The sequence below is a fragment of the Aphis gossypii genome, chromosome 3 (genome assembly GCF_020184175.1).
Source record: "Aphis gossypii isolate Hap1 chromosome 3, ASM2018417v2, whole genome shotgun sequence".
Classification (NCBI taxonomy): domain Eukaryota; kingdom Metazoa; phylum Arthropoda; class Insecta; order Hemiptera; family Aphididae; genus Aphis; species Aphis gossypii.
In genome coordinates, this window is record NC_065532.1 from 45,626,601 (window position 1) to 45,648,188 (window position 21,588).

The following is a 21,588-nucleotide window of genomic DNA, read 5'->3' on the forward strand; positions in this document are numbered from 1 at the left end:
CAGTCATTGTATTTTAAATGCATCAATATCTATTTAGAATTTTATTTTTTATTTCAAATGTACGGCTTATACTAGATGGTATTTATACGATATTTTCATACCAGTTTTGACAAAAATCTATAACTATCTTTCGACTTTAACTTATTTATTCTAAGGTTTTACGGATCATCATAACTTATTCTAGAGTATATATACATAAAAAAAAAGGTTCCAAAATGGTAAAAGTACTTATAATGTCATAATATAACAAAAATATTTAAAAAATATATATATTGATTTTTTCGAGCTGTTAATTTTATTAGGTACACTTAATGTAGGCATTTAATTATTGTAATATCGGTAATATTTTATTATGAAAAAAAAAATAAACAATGCCTATTTTTAACATTATTGAAATTGTATAAATAAATTAAAAAGTTGATGTATTATGACAAGGGCATTAATAACATATTAACTTATTGTAATCCGTAATTTTGTAATGTATAGGTAATTATTTTATTGGCTTTGTGTTTATAAGCTAATGCGTTTTATAAAAAGTATTTTATTTATTAATTTGCATTGCCCATCATACATTTAAATTTTTTTTCGATGAGTAGATACTATAACGTAATAAAAATAAATGTACCCTTATAGTTTATTTACGATATTCACAAAATTACACTGTTCACAATGCTCAAAATCAAAATCAAATTTAGAGTCATATTGATTACGGCGTACACACACTACACCCACAACACAGCATAATAATATTTCATTGAACCGTTTTTGAATTCTAATATGTATTTCACATATAATTTGAGCACTTTGTGTTCCTTTACAAACGCTTAAATAACTCTGTCAGAAATTCAGTTCACAGCGTTCATTCATAAAAGTTTACATGATATTATATTCTCAAAACTATTATGTACGATTCTTTGCAATAAACAGCAAATGGTAATAATATTACGACGATCGTTTTTATTCACCCTCGAAACATGAACTCGTTAGAAAATAATATGAGGATTCACATAACGAAATTTCCATTTATCATTCGTGACAATGACTTTCTCGAATTACATAATTCTTTGTTGTCAAGATTAAGTAATTTAAATTGTCCATTTAATTTATTTTCCATTACACCAAAACTTATTTGTAAGTTTAATATATAAAATATATTCAAACCATTATAGACTTAATCAGTCTTAAAGACATGGGTAATATGTAAAGTAATGAGTGATGAGACTTTATTGACTAGATATTAGACTCTAAAAAGTAAAAACTCTAATTTGTGGCTTGTCTTTTGATGGCATACCTATGAATATTTTGTAATAAAGCACAATGCAAAAAAATATGATACATACTTCTGATAATTTTATAAAAAAAATTATTATTTATCAATTTATTCTTATGAGTGTTTGAGATTTATATAATTCAATATATTATTATGTATTTATATCATCCTTAATCCTTCTAAGTTCCAATATAAATGTTATTAAATCACGTGTGTGAATGTGTTGTTTAATTTCGATAATTAATTTGAGTATGACAAAAATCGCAAAGTAAAATGTTTAAAATAAAAACGAATTAAACAATTAAATTATTGATACATACTATCATATAAAATATGTATTAAAAATGTCATATAATAAAATTATAATATATTTGTAGTTATATTTTATTATATTAGTTAAAAAGTTGTATTAGGTAACTACAGTAGTATGCAAGTATGATTAACTATCAAGATAACAAATGAATAAATATTAAAAAAGAAAAAAAATCGTATTTTGAACATGATAAATATTATTATAGCAATTATTAATCAGGAATAAATATAAATAGATAGTGTCAATACATTGTATTATATTATATTTATTATATTAAACAATTAAATATTTGGTATATATTATATTAAACAGTTAAATATTTAGTAAAGCAAATAATTTTAAAATGTATTATTTAATATCAATTAAAACACGTTGATAAGTGAATGCTTTGAGTTAATTTCTTTATATTCGATAATTAGCAGTAAAATATTTTCAGATTTTTTTAATATATATATTTATGCGATATTGTTTGTATCTTTTGTTGATTTTTTATAATATACAGTGTTCAATGATATAATTTAATTTTGAATTTCAAGTCAATAATGCAAAGTTAATAGATCTGTGATGATCAACTGTTGTTTCCTTCTAATTTAATTAATCAAATTTTGCGTTGGTTTCACTAGGTGCATTATTTAAGTATAATACCTTCCTTTAATGAGGACCAGTTTCGTTTTCAAAGTGAATTATGTGACTAGATAAGGATTATATCTTGGCAACACCTACGCTATTTTCCATTAGCCATTTTGCAGTTAACCGTGTACATTCTACATAATATTGTGGTCGATCGTTAAAATATCTAAAGACAAACCAAGATAAATATAGTATTATGGTACGTATACATATAAATTAAAGATATACCATTATACCAGTTACCTGAACTTCATAATGAATAATATTAGGTACATGCGCCATATAATTATAAGTATAGACTATAGAAGTATTTACCAAATTAAACTGTTTATTATTTAGTAATACTATTTTTATTTATCATATTTTTTTTATCATACCTATACCATGAAAATTCGATCCATTATTTTTTTTTCACGGCCTCAACAGTTTCATTTATCGAGTGTTCATTCACTGCCTATAGTGCTGTAGTTCCATAAATACCTTTTTATTACAGTAGTTTATTTTTATTATTTCAACACTATGTCTACTACCATTGAGAATCTTTTTGCATTATTCTTTACGCGTGTGATATAGCTCATAAGTTACATAGATATTTTCCCAAACACCCAATGCTCAGCTTAGATACGGGATAACCTGATTTGGTTTCATATCGCTTTATATCCGTAGTCGGAAGCTTAGCCATAATGACTGTAATACTTATACCAATGATAATTTTAATACATATTAAAGTGTATTTTAATAGGCGCGCACATAATTCATGTACCAAATATATACGAAAGTATTTTGGGATTGTGGTTTAATATTGAAACACACAAGTTTCGTTCTTCGTCGCCTAGTGGATAAATACGCCAAAATAGTTGTTATCTGTTGGTACCCATTTGTTCTTATCGAATATCTAAACTATGCTAACGCACATTATAACGCTACTACGATATTTCGAATGATCAAGTTTAATGTATTTTATTTAAAACGTGTTCAGTACATCGCTCGTGGCAATGCGTACATGATTTGAATATAAAAACGGTATTTATTGAGATTTTACGAGTAAAACACAATGATTACTTATAATATATATGCACGTATAAATGTCTGTATGTGTATCTGAATGAACATATAAAATTTAATATTTTTTTATTATTAACCGTTATAATAATATTAGGACGTAGGTACCGACGTAAACAACTTAAAAATGATGTGAAACTATTACAATGATAATCGTTTTAATTAACATAACAGTTGTATCCCTAAAGATTTTTAAATGTTTTTAAAACTACTTACACTATATAATGTAACAATAATACAGTGTATTGTTATTATTTGATTTAAAACTTAAAATTATATGACCATTACTTCCAATTTCAGAACATAGGTGATAGGTACCTAAATGAATATAAAAATTGTTATTAAATAATAATGGGCGTGATACTGGAATACAGTATAGGGCGTTGCATTACAACTATAATTATTTTCAATAATTTAATATTATCACTTAGAATAGAATATTATTATTGTTATTGTTATAAAACATTTCAAAATAATAAATCATTGAATTAAAAAAAAACATTTTCTGAATCTTTCTTTGATTATTTTTAACTGTGTGTATCTACTGAAATAGTTGAAACAATGTTTTAAAATTGTAAATTTTCATCAAAATAATTGATGGACTTCGTAACTGATGACTGATGAGAAAAGATTTTTAAAATGTATTGAATGTAGAAACAACTACGAAGCGGTGATAGCCGCATGATAAATTACGTTGTATAAATAAAAACAATTTCTTTTTAAATTAATCTAGAATTTACGTTATCGTGGGATATAGAAATGTTATCGCTACTTAATTGTTTTAAATTTTTTTGGAAAAAAAATTCACTTTCTAAAAAATATTTATAATATATAATTAACCTAGTAATAAAAAGTAATAATAACAAGGATTTGAAATACCTATACCTAATAATTATACACTTTAAAAGACACATATTATTATATTATGATATTGATTGATTTCAGTTGGTCATCGTGATTTTCATATTTCAAATAAAATGTTCTTCAAAAATGTGTTTGGCTATGGAAAATGTGCATTTTAAGAGTATATGAATGAGATTTAAATATTCAGCAGAGAAAACAGTGATAAAGTTCAAACTGAGGTTTCAGAAGAAAAGGAAAAATGTCGATTGCTTGAGACTTTCACCTCGCATGGCGGAGGACGAAGGCACACAGCATCCGAAGCCCTAGTGCTGCACAACCACATGTTTATTTAAACGATGCAATCACTGACACATTGTTGGCTTCTGATGAATCAGCTGCTTCTCGTACGATGTATTATTATATATTATTGTAGAATTTTTTTTCTATTAATCGGCATTCATCGTGCAAACAGTTTTTTCAGCGACCACAGAATACGTGTTATCGGATTGGAGGAGAGCAAACTTCTCCAAACACAATTTAATATAATGTTATTAAAACATATTATATTACGTATTTACTTCAAATTGTATATATTATGTAGGTATTTTGCATAAGTATTATGTATTATTATTATGTTATATATCTGAGTCCAAGAGTCTTATATATTATGTTTTTATAGATATATAGGTACACATATTTTATAACATGCACGTAGGTTCATATGATAATCAACCCTAGGTATGTATAGGTGACTAGGATATTAAAAACTCAAACTTATACTAATCATTGATTTGAGATGAATCATGTAAAATATGGTGTTCTAAATGTTAACTTTTTACTTATAATATTATCATAAGTGAGTTTTGTATGAGGTCGTATATTTTCTCGTTATGTTAATTTCCGTTAAATTATTTCAGATTATATGCACGGACATAAGTTGACAATATTCCGTAATTATTAGATTACGACTTTTACAAGTACAAATTACAAACATTTAATTTAATTCTACTTACCTAACTGATACGTCGTCATTTTTTCTATTTCTTTTTTTTTAAACAAACAAAATTCCACAAAACGTTTTTATAAAACTTGTGAAAAAGATGATCTTGATAGAATTATCTGTAATTTTGGCAACATCATATTATATCATATTATAAGCGTAAATTTGATTATAACTATTCAAAAATTTATTTTTGATAACTTCTAATTCGAGTAGAGGTTTTTTAAAAAATAATAATAAAATACTACGGAGTTATACTATATCTATATATTTATTATATTTTATTATGTATAAATAAATTTAAATTTTAAAATTTTAGGTAAAACTGAAATTATTTTTTTCAATTAGATTTTTATACATATATATTTTTTTACACGACCTAACCATAGCGTGTATAATGTAACGTTTGCGAGTAAGCTATATAATATAAAAATTCTTTAAGGACAAAACAACGTTAGTCGGGTCAGCTAGTTCATTAAAAATTAACTCGGAAATTGTAAATTATTACACACTACGGGAGAGTATACAATTTGGATATTTAGCGGTGCAAATGGGAGCGAGAGTTTAAATGGGCTTAGCCCCCCATATTTTATCAAGTCCCTCAAAACATGAGTAATATACTTAAACATACGTATTAACACATTTTATTGACTCTCTCGTAAAGTATACTTTGCTTATAGAAATAATATCTGAAGCCTTGATGAGAATTTCGCGTATTTGCGTCAATGTGTCAAGTAGATAAATAAATTAAATAAGTATTTATAATTAATGCCCGGAACTATATGAATTTGAAAATTTTTTTATTGAATTACCTATAATCCATATAATTCTGCATTATGATAAAATAATAATTAATACAAATATTAACGACTTACAATATTTTAAATTAAAATAATATTTTATCCTAATTTCATAGTATTTAAAATTGAATTAATCATATTAAATCTAATACACAAGTATTGACTTATTCCACAATCTACCATTTTGCGATTTATAAACTTTTTTTGTATTCTTGATAATTATTGTTTTATATAACCACGCATTTTTTATTTGCACCATTTGAATTTTCAATAAATACGAGAACATTTTAGATTCTGAACGAAGTGATGAATGTATTGATTTTACAATGGTGTGTGTTTTTTTTTTTTTTTTTGTTTTTGTGTCTGTGTACAGCATAACTAGTCGAAATAATGCTCCAATTTCAAACAATGGGGGTGGTTTCCGATGTAAAAGTGAATATCCTTGGTGCATTATAGAGGTAAAAAGTTAACATTTTCCAACAGTTTTCAAAAAAATCGAGAAAAACAAAAAAAAAATGACGGAAAAACGGCAATTTTTACGCAAAACCAGTTTTCGACCAAATCGATTTTTTTTTATGGTTGTATTTCAAAAACTAATTACTGAAAATACTTGAAATTTTCACCAAATGTTAATGTCAGTGGTATTCGTATATAGTTAAATTTTCAAAAAATTTTGACTTTTTTTGAGTTATTTATAGACCACTGAAATTTTCGATTTTTTTGAGAAATTTTTTTTAAAGTGTCGATAAAAAATTTTTGGATGACCAAAAAGTTTTGAAAATTAATACAAGGTTCCTTATGAGTTGTTTTTAATGTAGCTAAAAAAAATTAAAAATCGTTAGTCACAATTTTTTTTTATAAGCGTTTTTAGTTCAAATTTTTACGAAATTTGTCGAAAACGCGAAAATTTGCAAGTAATTTTAAAGTTGAAAAATCATAAAATTTTTTTCTTTTATAACTAAGTTTTGAAAATTTGGTACAAGGTTTTCCATACATTTTTCTTCAAATATCTGTAAAAAAAACTCTACCGGATTCAGACAAAAAATTTTTATGGGTGTTTGAAATTTAAATTTTTACAAAAACCGCGTTAAATAACAGTTTAGCCTCAAACGATTTTTGATATTTGTTATTATTCAAAAAGTATAAGTCGTAGATACTTGAAAATTTTACCAGTTATTAAGATTCGCGTTTTCTTTACGTGATTTAAATTTCAAAATATTTTGACTTTTTTTGAGCTATTTATAGACAACTGAAATTTTCAATTTTTCTGAAAAAATATTTTTGAAGTGTCGATAAAATTTTTTTGGCCCTATCAAAATACTTGAAAATTTAATACAAAGTTCCTCATATGTTATTCTTATAGTGATTAAAAAATTATAAGAATACATAGGCACAATTTTTTTTTATTAGCATTTGAAGTTCAAATTTTGACGAAAATTCGTCAAAATTATGAATATTTGCGAAATATTTGAAGTTGAAAAATCATAAAATTTTTTGTGTTTATAACTAAGGATTAAAAATACAACACTAAGTTTTCCATAAGTTTACCTTCAAGTATCTATAGAGAAAACTCGAAGCATCATTATAGGAAAAATTTTAAGTGCGTTTGAATTTTAAATTTTAACGAAATAGCGTAACGATAACGATTTATCCTCAAACGATTTTAAATATTTGTTATTATTCAAAAAGTATAAGTCGTAGATACTTGAAAATTTTACCAGTTATTAAGATTCGCGTTTTCTTTACGTGATTTAATTTTCAAAATATTTTTTAATATAAGCTGGTTTTTTTAAACCACCTTTTTCACCAACCACTAGAAATTATATCCTAGGCTGACAAATCATCTTCGTTCAGAATCGTTTTTCGTATACAATGATAACTATCATTGGATTCAAATTTAACACTCCTATAATATATAATAATGATCCATACGGCACCTAATGTACAGCAGAGCGGTACTCACTTGCCCGCTTTTTTTAATTGGAATTTAGCGATTAATATGTTTATTAAATGCACTAAGCGAGCAAGTGACGTGCGCACGTGGATTACCAAACAAAATAACTTACATTTTGACTCAAACAAGTAAATAATGATTTACAGATATACAGTGACGAAAATTATGCATTTAAATTCTTTATCGGTCATTACCCATATTAAAAAAAAAAATAATTTTTCTGGAGGAAATCACGTACTTTTATATTATCTCAGGTCTGTTTTTGGTATATATTCATACGCCTAAAAAAACTATTATACACATTACTTCAACGTTTACGATTTAATAAAAATAACTTGTGAATAAAATTACCAAACAAACAAAACTATGATTACATTTTTTAAATGCTTTATGATACTTACATTTAAATATATGATATTTAAATCATTATAATAGGTATATTATATTATATTGAATATGATGGGTCTCACCTGCACATGGAAAATATGAAATTCCTACACGTTAAACATATTGCCTAGCAGGTAAAACATACATTTATTAGTTGCTACATCTTATACATAATGACTATTAACTAGTGTTAGTATTAGGATTTGTAAGATGTTTAGTTAATAATATTAAATAGACTTCCAGTATAAATAGCTTACAATCGGTCTATATATTTCGAAAATTGTACCGTGATTAGACTACCTATAATAATAATATACGGAATGGCGAAAAGTTTCAAGTCCCTATAATTAATTGACATTAATTGACCTACTCAAAATCTAAAACATTATGTTAATTTATAATATAATACGGCTCTTTGACAATGTAATTGATTTTATTTGAAATGTACCAGTAAGTATTTAAAATATGATTTATATTTTACTAGAGTCTTCTAAGTTGGGATTTATTGATGAACATTATTTAAAAAATTAAATAGGTAAATAAATACATTTGTAATACATAATAATATGCACTTCTTGTGAGAATATTTTAAATAAATGTAGTCTAAAAAAAAAACAATTTTCTAGACGACTTTATTTACAGACTTAAACTGTCTAATTTCGTCATGTAAACAATGTCATTTGCCAAAACTTCCTTTCAAGCATTTATACTTATTTAGTATAAATTGGGGGAAGACTGAAGTATCAACATAAATTAAATACGTTCTATTTAATACGAAAATAATGGTCATAAAATAATGTTCTTTTTGAAATGAAGCTATAAAGAAAAAAATTGGGTAAAGATTGAGGATATAATTTACTATAATGTGTTTAATTGTATTGTTTAGAAATAAATTTATATAATATAAATCATAATATCATAATATATCATAAATAATATTAAAGACAATTTTTGGACGATAATAAATAGTAATAGTCATATAATCAAATAACACTTAGAGTAACGTATAATTATTGTTTAAAAGTTCATAATAATACTATTTCTACGCAGGAGAAACTTGTACTAATTTACTTACATCGCAAGGAGGTATTATAGACTTATAGTAAGTTATAGCTACACCTAATGGATAATAGCGAAATTGTATAATAAAGGATGAAAGGTGTTAATCTAACTCCGGTATTTGTTGGCTATAGACTACTCTTCGCACACCATTTATAGTTTAAAAAACTCATAACTGCTATTGAATCATATACGTATATAATAATATATCTAAAGTTAAAGAAAATTATATTACACTTATATGTGATACACCTCGTTCATTTTATTTCAGGATGAAACATTGAACTTTTTAAGAGTAAATCAAGTTTTGGAGATAAGTGATTTCGCATAGTATGGTATATTAATATTGATGATTATGAAGTAAAATAATTTATTTTTGGTATTAAAAGTAAAGACTTGATATTCATTTAATTTACTTGATGAGATAATGATTTACTGGATAACTATATTATTATATTGATTAGAATTTAGTATTTACAATATCAATGAAGGACGTAACCAGTAGATTTATGTGTGTACTAGCTGACAAATACTTACAGACGTATATAGTTACAACATATTTACCAAAATACTAAGATTATCCAAATTACGTTATTCATTAATATGACGTTATATTATAATATATATATTAATATTAAAATCCTAAATAAATAACTAGGTAGTCATTATTAATTTATTATTTTTAAATTAAGTGCATACACATAAATATTTATTAAAACCACGACAATTTCTATACATTGCAAAAAAAAAAATAATAAGGCGGTCAAGTTGGTAACCCTGAATACATTCTTAAGGACCGGGGTATATCGAGAATTTATTGTAGGTATAATGATTTGAAAAACAATAAAAACATTCGTAGGTTTTTAATAACAAAAACGTTTTTTATTATATTACATATGTTATTATTTAATTTTAACTATGCTGGCCAATATAATTTAGAAAATAAACAAAATAAATAAACAACAGTTTTAGAGCTTACTATTCGTCTCAAATCATTAACGCTTCACTTATGTTTTACAATACGAACAGTTCGTATATATTCTTATATAGTGTCTTTATAACTGATATATTCTACAATGTCTGGAACAGTAATGTACACTCACAACAAATGGTGTCGATCGGTAATCGACAACCTCGATTTGGAAGTCGACCGCATTATACGCGTATTCGGACTACCGCAACCGACCGACGTTTTTTGGATCTATCGCAATAATTCGCGTAAGCTACACTTATCGTCGGAGATGCTGTCGATACAGCAGGAATGTCCAGAAACACACGAAACGTATGAAGACGTAGAAGACGGTTTGGAAAAACCACGCGGGTTCTGGCGAAGAACGAAAAAACGCTTGTCAGATATTTTCCGAGCGATTTGTCGTTGCGAATGCTCTACGCTCCGCAAAAAATGAGGAGTTTCTTTTGCGGCGCCGCTTTTATTATACAACCATCGAATGACCACAAACGGCCGACGTTTTTTGGATGTGTAAAAACCGTAAGCTACGCTTATCGTCGAAGACGCTGTCGATACAGCAAAAATGTCCAGAAATATACACGAAACGTATGAAAAAGACGGTTTGAAAAAACCACGCGGGTTCTGGAGAAGAACGAAAAAACTCGTAATTCGAAAAAACGATTGTCAGATATTTTCCGAGCGATTTGTTGTTGCGGCTGTTCAAACGATGAGGAGTTTCTTTCGAGCCGCCGCCGGGACTTTCTTTCCATATTGTCTAATAAGTAAAAAATAGTCATTGCAGTTTTTGCATATTATAATAATATTCTTATTTGCTTAACTTAAAAGTGTTAATACATTTACCAATTTTTGAATGTGCGAAAACAGTGACAATATTTATATATATTTATATATAAATATATAAAATATAGATTTATTGATGTGATCATTTGATAGTTTAACCTTTAATAATATTAAATTATGTGTATCGCGTATTTAGGTATTAATATCGATTATTGTTGTTTTGTTGTTGTTTATAAATTAAATAAAATGTTGTTTATATAAATAATTAATGTTGTTTTTTACATTAATCATACAAATAATTAGATATCTACCAGTTATTAATTATATAATATAATTTAAATTTAAATGTACTTTTTTCAGAACTAAGTCAAAATGGTTGGATATTTTAATCTGCCTCAAAAAAAAAAAAAAAAATGTAATTATTACAAAATAAAAATAAAAAAATGGTGGTCAACTGCGTTACGCCCCGTTGTATAGTAGGTAGGTATCGAATGGATCCCGGACATAGATTAAGTCACTTTAATTGGGTGTGTTAAATTTTAATACAATATGATAAGTATTATTGTATACAAAAAAACGATTCTGAACGGAGAATTTATTTTCCACTGGGTGGTGAAAAGGCATAGATAATATTATTATATACATAGATGGGACTAATAATCGTTGGGAACGTTAATATTCACCGGTGATTATTTCACGGATGAATATAAATTTTTAATATTCATTTAATATGTTGACATTCACTAAAAACAGCAGTTATTATGTCAACATTTACCAATTGTCGTCATTCACCTTAACATAATATACAAAAAAACGATTCTGAACAGAAATGATTTGTCAGCCGAGAATATATTTTCCACTGGGTGGTGAAATCAAAACCTTATTTACGAACTATAACACAACTACATAATACAGTACATTAATTTAGTATTTATGAATAGAATCGTTTATATTTTTAAAATTCAAATTCAAAATAATCAAACGATTACATTTGTAGTCTCTACTATGATACATTATTTCTGACGGCACTTTCTTGTTTGGTAACCATAGTCAATTTCTAAATATTTCATGTGGCATCTTTATAGACAGAAAATATGTCTAGGTAGTAGGTAGTACTTTGAAGAGGTATTTTTCCTTATTCTCGGTAGTTTCCTTTAGTGTAAGGATAGAGAGTAGATAACTTAAATTGAACTAAATTGAGCTCTACACAGAATGGTTTTTCGAGCGTAACCACTACACCACCTAGCTAGCTCTGAAATGACCAGAGTGCCGAAGCGAGACGAGTTGTACTTATTATACCAGTATCTACATTCACTACAAAATCCGATTTTTCATTTCTCTTAATGTATAAAAGGGACGGTACTATAATAAATCCAGTTTACTGAACCTATATTTAGAATATTAAAATTATAACCAATGAGTCCTCCCATCAGTCTACAATGTGCGTTTAATTTAAACCGAGAATGAAATATCTTCCACCGTAGCGAAACATAACATACATTCAAAGCAATAACGTATAGTGTAATGTAATATTTTATTCCAGTTTGATTAATTAAATTTTAACTAATATTTTGTTCTGGTTATGTTGCATTATGATGTTGGCGTGCCAAGTTATCCAAGACTAATCGAGTTCTATGAAATTTTGAACTTGTAGAATGTTAAGGAGGTTTTGCACATGTTGAGACTTCGGAGTTCATCCAAATACCTCATTTCCTAGTAAATATTTTGTATTTATTTAAATTCGGTTTTACGGAATATGCTGATAATAGTAATTCTCTTATAGAGTCATTCTAATATTAATACAATACAACAATTTGTATTTAGAAATTAAAAAAATCAAAATTGATAAATATATGTACATAAATAATAATAACTATAGAGACTATTTATACATAATATAGGCTATATGACTATATGTAAGCTATATAATATACTCTATTAGAAACAATCGACATTATTAATTACACCATAAACTTGACGATACGTAAATCGTTTCCAGAGTGTTTTTCCAGATCGTCAACACTTAATGTTTAGTACTTTCTTATTTCAAATCATGTTTATATTACTTATTTATATTAGTTAAAGCTAATTATTTGTTATTATTTTTTTAATCACTCTTTATTCAATGACATTGAATAATTATAAACTAATACGTAATATTTCTATGTTTAATAGTTCAGATGATATACAAACATGTAATTGTCTAATTGTCACTATAGCCGGTGAATACAAAGAAGACAATAGTGTGTAGAATTATAATTTTTAATGAAAGTTAAAAAAATGTATTAACTACTTTTTAACTAACCCAGTTAAGTTTTTTGAGTGTTAACATTAAAAGTTAACTATATATATTTATTTTCTTAAATATTTATAGTTAACGTGCAGTAATTTAACAGGAGGGAGCAATGGGATACCATATATTTATCTCGCTGTTTCGCGATTCAAACAGGAAAAAAACACTCTTAATGTGGACTTAACTTTCCTAACTCAAGTTGGTATTTTATTATAATATAGTATAACTGTAAAAGTATTTTATAGAATAGGTACAACTATATTTACAATCGTTTTTCGAAAGAATATTATTCCGTTGCCAGCAACATAATTTTAGCTAGGTACTATATTAGGTACGGAATTAATAAATAATAAATGCGTTAGGCTTAATATAATATGATTATGGATATTATTATAGTGATGTGATGAATACGTATGGCGTATTCAGCACTTAATTAAATCACGATAATTCACCGGGGAGTTTTCATAATAGATAATAATTATGCCTAATGTTATTTTCGTTAGAAAACCATAAAGAGCACTAAATTTTAATTTGTACAAGCGTTAATATCATTAAGCGTACGATTATTAAACATGCAATATTTAATAAAATAATATATAAGGTGATAATTTAACTTAAGATAATAATTATTTAGAAGACTGTCGATTTTTAATTTGTATTGTTATTATTATTTACGATTCTTGCGCTTTAAAACGACAACATATATTTTTATATTTATTATATTGAATAATTACCATGTATCAAATTATAAACTTAAAATAGAATTTAAAAAAGGTTAATCGATTACGAGTGTTTAATATTTAGATGAGTGTATATTGTGTTAAATACACACGGATAACCAGTTAAATACTAGTATTATTTTTCCACTATATACTCAGCTCATCAAAATTTACATACTTATAACTAATTAACTAATTAGAAATTAGATTTGTGATACTTAGCCCGAAAAAATCCATTAAAAAAATTATAACAATAAAAAAAGTAGAATATATTTTTAAAAGTGTTATAAATTTTTGAAATTGTAAGTGTCTTAAGCTTAAATGATAACGCTGTGTGTATAATATAGGTATTATGCATATGTCATATAGGTATTTTGAGAATGCTATTACATGGAAATCTGAGAAAATGATAAGAAATGTACTAAAAATAATTTTAAAAATACTACTCATGATGACGAATTTAATCTATTTATGTATACCTAGTTAAAAAAAAATTGAATTTATAACAATAGATACCTACCTAATAATTAACATTAATAAATGTCACTGTAAATATGCGATACATCATTTTAATGTTGTGGTTATAATATAAGTAAACTATTTGCTAAATTTATAACTTTAATTAATGTTTTATAATATTGTTGATCGCGTGTCATTAAAATGATTTTCAAAATTGAAAATTAATGATTGTAACAGTTTTAATCAGGGTCAAGATTTGTTTTAAGGCGTATCACTTTGATTAAATACTTAACGTTTTAATTAAAAAATTGAAAACATCTTTTAGGACATTATGTTAAAATTGTTATAATTCACGAGATAAACAAAATATTTTAATATTTTCAAACTATTATCATATTATTATAATTACGCTGATGTATAACGTGTCCATGATGATAAAATGTATTTTTCTAATATCCATTACTCTTTATTCGCTTTAATATTACCTGCAACAAATAAACAAAAAGAACATTATAATAATATATAATTATATTATATTTTACATATTTGTTAATAATATTTACTATTTTTTAATCACTAATGTGATAAAACGATAGGATTATAGACACGTAATAAGTAAAAGTAAATTAAAACATATTAATTGTTAATATGTCTTAGGCAATTTTACGTTACACATAATAAATACTTAAATTTTCGTTCATTTTTATTTTTAATTCGACCAATAGTAAAGTAAATATGCAAATTCGATATTGAACACAGATTTACACGAGTGCTAAGAACTTTAGTATAGCAAAATATTCTATGTCAGTGTTATAACATTATATTATTAACCACAACGCATCTTATATTAAGCCTTTCTAGTTTATGTAGTATAAAATATATATAATGTGGTTTACTGCTATATGGAAATAACTAGAGTTAACAAACAAGAGATAGAATGTCTACCCATGAATTATAGTTTTGTTTGTTTAAAGTTTTGGGCACTTTAATTACTTTTATTTCTATTTTGTAACAGAAGTAATGGCGATACCGCAGTGTGTAGGTAATCTTCGCGTGCGTCGTGAGTTCTCAAATATTATATTAAACGAGTTGTGTTACTGGGTTAGAGTGGTAATGTATAAATACATGTGTAAGACCATTCAAACAAGTATTACTGTCACACAGTTGATGTTTTCAAATGTTTTTAAATCTAAATTTATGAATTATCTATACAGGAAATTATAATAGTTTAGTGACACTAGTTTAATATATTATACTCATTACGAATTCACTACACTTCAAAAACACGATACTGTAAAAGAGATATTAGCCTTGATACTTGCAGATGTTTACATTTTAGATCGTCGTGTTTACTATTTGTATTATTATTTTACTACAAATCTATCGTGGTAAATTTAGCTAGTTCATTACACGCGAACTAACCAAATATATATTTAACTATAAACGTACCCGTGAGAACTATATTTCAATGCTTCAAGTTGAAATATGTATGTTCGGCATTCATTATTTAATGCATTTATTATGTGGGTACTTAGCGTATAATATGCATAATATTGTGTATACAACTGTTACCAATATTAAGATAATGTTAAATACTGATATCTACATCGACTATGTCGTGTAATCGGTATAGTTAAACTTATAAACACGTATTAGGAATTATTATGATGTACCATTAAAAGATATATTATAATCCAATATTGATAACAAAATATGGTAATTTATTATAGAATATTTATTTATTAATATTATCATATTGATATTATATACATATTTCTTGGTACGATAATAATATTTTTATTTTTATTATTTTCATAAAAGTTGTACCTACAACAATTGTATACTCATTATTTATCATGTTTAAATCACGCAAATGGCAGCATTTATAGCTAGTTGAGTACTATAGTTTATACTTTTATAATGAAAAAAAAAAGTTAAATAGATTGAAACAAAAAATACATATAATATTATGATGTATAAAAAAAAATTAAATTAAATTGTATATTCTAGTGTGGTTAAAACACAAGCTTAATTTAATAATTTTGATTTATAAAAGACATATAAAAATAATTGTAAGAATAATATTGTACTGAATTTAGAACTTGTATAAATACAATATTTAAACTGTAGAAAGGCGGTATAAGTACTTTTTTTTTAGTCATAAAGTGTAGTTAAAAATTAAAATCAGTTAAGATTTTTTAATGTAAACTTTATTATAACTATTATGGTTTATTGTTTTTAAGATTTTTTTATAGTATCATAGTGTATACATAATGCTTATATTTAAACTATTCTAAAGAGACCGTAAAAATATTATATTAAAAGTTAAAACGGTGTATATGCTTTCATGTTATAAAAAAATGCATTTACCAACGCGTGAAACACCAACTCACAATTTATGTGAGCATAAATCAAGTTGAAAATGAATTAAAAGAATTAAACTTTATTTATCGAGACCATTAATGTACACGGGATGTGACCGACGAAATTTCACAATTTTAAACAAAAACCCGGTGACATTTGAAATCGGTAAATCCCTGGGACAGTCAGTACATGATATGTACATTATATGATTATTGACAGTGTTTAAAACACGGTCAGATAAAAAATACGAGGTCGGAAATGTTTCTCAGACTCGTTTACATGTATTTTTTTAAATTGATTGCTACTGTGATTTGTGATTTTGTGACCCGTGGAAAAAAGTAACAAAAACTGAAAAAAAAAAATCGAAACCATCTCCTTTTTTGGGAACAGCGTATAGAGTTGTATACAACATTATGCCACAACCCCGTAAATAAAATATAAAACATAATCCGATGAAAAATTATATAAATCATCATATTATTATAAACACAACCGCATGATAAATTGACAATTAATATAGGCATGAGAGCTTTTCAAATTATATCGGAAAATATAAATTTAATTTTATGATGGTGTAACAATATTATTTTACCATGCCACATACTATTATTACCCTATTTTTTAAAACATTTTTTTTTTTTTTTTTAATCAAACGTACGAATACGCGTAAACAATGTTGACACACATTCAATTATTTACTTATTATTTTGTTAGTGACAGTTTGACTTATCCATAGCTTGTACGCATTATAATATATATTTAAGAGTACAACAAATGGTTGTGAAAAATCACGTTGACGCATTAACAACCGTTGATCAATAATGTGAGTTTTTTTTATTTGTTTATACTCGTTACCAATCACCATGACATTATGTTGATGATTTGATTGACTGACAAACTTTATAATAATAATAATTAAACTCGTAGTAATTTGTACACTTCTTTTGTATAATATGAGTTTTTTTTAATTACCCGTTTTATCACGATATCAACATCTTGTGGGAAATTTTAATATTTTAGTTTTTAAGTAAAAATAAGATTTAAAACTTGTACTAAATTATACGTTTTTCTGATTAGTAATTAAAAATTAAAAATATAAACCATACCTATACTATAATAATCCTGATAATCCTTAGGTTATCCTTAGGCTATCCTAATAACCCTTAAGCATAAGTACAATTATTTCATTGTTTTATAATTTCAACTTAGTTAAACGTTCTAAAATATTTTAGATAGTAAATAAATGTTTATTGTAAAACTAAAACTAAACATTATTCGTATTTAATATTGTTAATAAAAATTTATTTTATTCTAAAAGACCTCAAAGTCATATTAAAACTTGAAAAACTAGCTGCGGATTCTAAATCAAGTAGATGAAATACTCCCATTTAATATTCAATATTATGTTTTAACCAGAAACGTATACAAGGGGGATATTGGGTTAGATTCTTCATTGAGGGAATGTCTTTATTTTTTTTCAACGATATTTTTTCAAATACTGTTTTTTTAGAAAAAGCTCAAAAATATAAGATTTTTCACTATATTATTAAAGTTATGTATCGGCATCAGTTTCAATATAACAATTGAATATGTATAAATAATTGTACGAGGGTAAAATGTGGAAATGATGAGAGAGAGGAATTCGAAACGTAAACAAAATGTTGATAAAATATTGATAAAATATTAAGATATAATAATCAGTCAAATGTAAGAAAGTTTGAAGTAGATATACAAAACGTTGATAATATATAAGATAAAATAAAGTATATACTGTGAAAATGTATTTAATACATTATGTTTTATAATATCATCTGAAATTATTTTTAATATTTAATTTCTATTACTTAAAATAACATAATATTGATACATAATATACATTTTATGATAAATAATTGGATAATCTACTTTAAAGGTTAAACTATTCATTTAGGTATCTACCTGGCAAATTATACTCATTTTCGAGTGTAGGTATTAATTAAGTTATTTTAACTTAATGTTATTATAAGGGAAAAATCATAAATCAATTTTATTAAAAAAAAACTAATATTTATTAATTGTTGATAAATGAAATCAATAATCAATATTAGTCGTTTACAGAAATGTTAAATTACAAACTAAAGAAGCTGGACAGTTAACATGATACAAATACTAAACCTGCAGTGCCCTACTCTTATAATTTGTATATGAACTTATCATTATTTGATTATATTATATTATACTATAAAATCACAATTTGTAAATAATGTAAGTATATAATATAGTGTATATCTATGTATGTACATTTTTATAACTTTTTGAATAATAGTTTAGAACATTACTCAATACAATAGTATAAGTACTTACTATATTATTATTATACTATACCTAACGTAAATAACAATTAGGAACAAATCAATTAAATACATTAATCATTCTGCTAAGAAAATTAAAACGACGTAAGTAAAATCTTCAAAAGTTTTATTTAGCTGGCTAGTATAAATATTTTACTACCAAGCACCGGGTGATATAGCACTTAGGTACCTACCCATATATTCCAGCAGCTGCTACTAAAATATAACACTTGATTGGTGACACTGATCTTAAAAATAATGCATAAACAAAATTTTATTTGTAACTTACTATACATAGCTTTTTATATAATTATCGTTGTTATTTTTTTTTGTGTGAGAGGAAGGAGTTAGGGAGACATTTAGCTTTTAAAAAGACTTAATTTTTTTTTTTTTGTTATGATGAAATGTAGTAAATAAAAAAAGAAACAACTATTTGACTGTTGTTCACTGGATGGCATAAAGTATCCTTGTCTCTTAACCTAAAATAAAAAAAAACTAAACCCCGAAGCGAGCGGGCAAAAGTTTCCGGGGAAGAGAAAGAGCTAGCCAAAATGCAAATAAAAAACAATACTCAGCATGACCGGCCGGCGGCTATGGTGGGCACTTGATGGAAGAACAAAAATAAGGGAAAACAAAAAACTTTTTGCAATAACGGGCTACAGCTAAAGCAATCAAGCAATCACATACCCTCGTCCGTTATCCAATGGTTGATTTTGCATTACCAAAAAGTTTGTCAAAATATTACACAACCCTACGCCTTCTTTAGAGTTTATAGGTTATTCTTTACATTCCGTCTATTATTTATCCCGAAGAGTATAGTATAATAATACAAACACACTGCGACGCTATATATAATATATAAAATCCTGAAATTATGAAGTGGTCTTTTTATATTTTATACTCTTCATGTTTTAAATAACAAACATTTATAAGAAAAAATTAAAACCCCGACCGCGATCTCTATAAAACACAAAAAAAAGTGGTCAAGTTGGTAACCCTGAATACATTCTTAAGGACCGGGGTATATCGAGAATTTATTGTAGGTATAATGATTTGAAAAACAATAAAAACATTCGTAGGTTTTTAATAACAAAAACGTTTTTTATTATATTACATATGTTATTATTTAATTTTAACTATGCTGGCCAATATAATTTAGAAAATAAACAAAATAAATAAACAACAGTTTTAGAGCTTACTATTCGTCTCAAATCATTAACGCTTCACTTATGTTTTACAATACGAACAGTTCGTATATATTCTTATATAGTGTCTTTATAACTGATATATTCTACAATGTCTGGAACAGTAATGTACACTCACAACAAATGGTGTCGATCGGTAATCGACAACCTCGATTTGGAAGTCGACCACATTATACGCGTATTCGGACTACCGCAACCGACCGACGTTTTTTGGATCTATCGCAATAATTCGCGTAAGCTACACTTATCGTCGGAGATGCTGTCGATACAGCAGGAATGTCCAGAAACACACGAAACGTATGAAGACGTAGAAGACGGTTTGGAAAAACCACGCGGGTTCTGGCGAAGAACGAAAAAACGCTTGTCAGATATTTTCCGAGCGATTTGTCGTTGCGACTGCTCTACGCTCCGCAAAAAATGAGGAGTTTCTTTTGCGGCGCCGCTTTTATTATACAACCATCGAATGACCACAAACGGCCGACGTTTTTTGGATGTGTAAAAACCGTAAGCTACACTTATCGTCGAAGACGCTGTCGATACAGCAAAAATGTCCAGAAATATACACGAAACGTATGAAAAAGACGGTTTGAAAAAACCACGCGGGTTCTGGAGAAGAACGAAAAAACTCGTAATTCGAAAAAACGATTGTCAGATATTATCCGAGCGATTTGTTGTTGTGGCTGTTCAAACGATGAGGAGTTTCTTTCGAGCCGCCGCCGGGACTTTTTTTCCATATTGTCTAATAAGTAAAAAATAGTCATTGCAGTTTTTGCATATTATAATAATATTCTTATTTGCTTAACTTAAAAGTTTTAATACATTTACCAATTTTTGAATGTGCGAAAACAGTGACAATATTTATATATATTTATATATAAATATATAAAATATAGATTTATTGATGTGATCATTTGATAGTTTAACCTTTAATAATATTAAATTATGTGTATCGCGTATTTAGGTATTAATATCGATTATTGTTGTTTTGTTGTTGTTTATAAATTAAATAAAATGTTGTTTATATAAATAATTAATGTTGTTTTTTACATTAATCATACAAATAATTAGATATCTACCAGTTATTAATTATATAATATAATTTAAATTTAAATGTACTTTTTTCAGAACTAAGTCAAAATGGTTGGACATT

General features: G+C 26.1%; 1 protein-coding gene and 1 long non-coding RNA gene across 3 annotated transcripts in view; one reads left to right on the forward strand and one right to left on the reverse strand.

Annotated features, from left to right (window-relative positions):
- The window catches only part of LOC126550702 (uncharacterized), a 49,356-nt gene extending 44,926 nt beyond the window's left edge, over positions 1-4,430 (forward strand). The window contains exon 3 of the long non-coding RNA XR_007604757.1: positions 4,221-4,430. This is a non-coding gene — a long non-coding RNA (uncharacterized LOC126550702). The remainder of the gene's footprint in view (positions 1-4,220) is intronic.
- The window catches only part of LOC114124535 (uncharacterized), a 239,502-nt gene that overhangs the window by 128,939 nt on the left and 88,975 nt on the right, over positions 1-21,588 (reverse strand). The gene's annotated exons all lie outside the window — the stretch shown is intronic.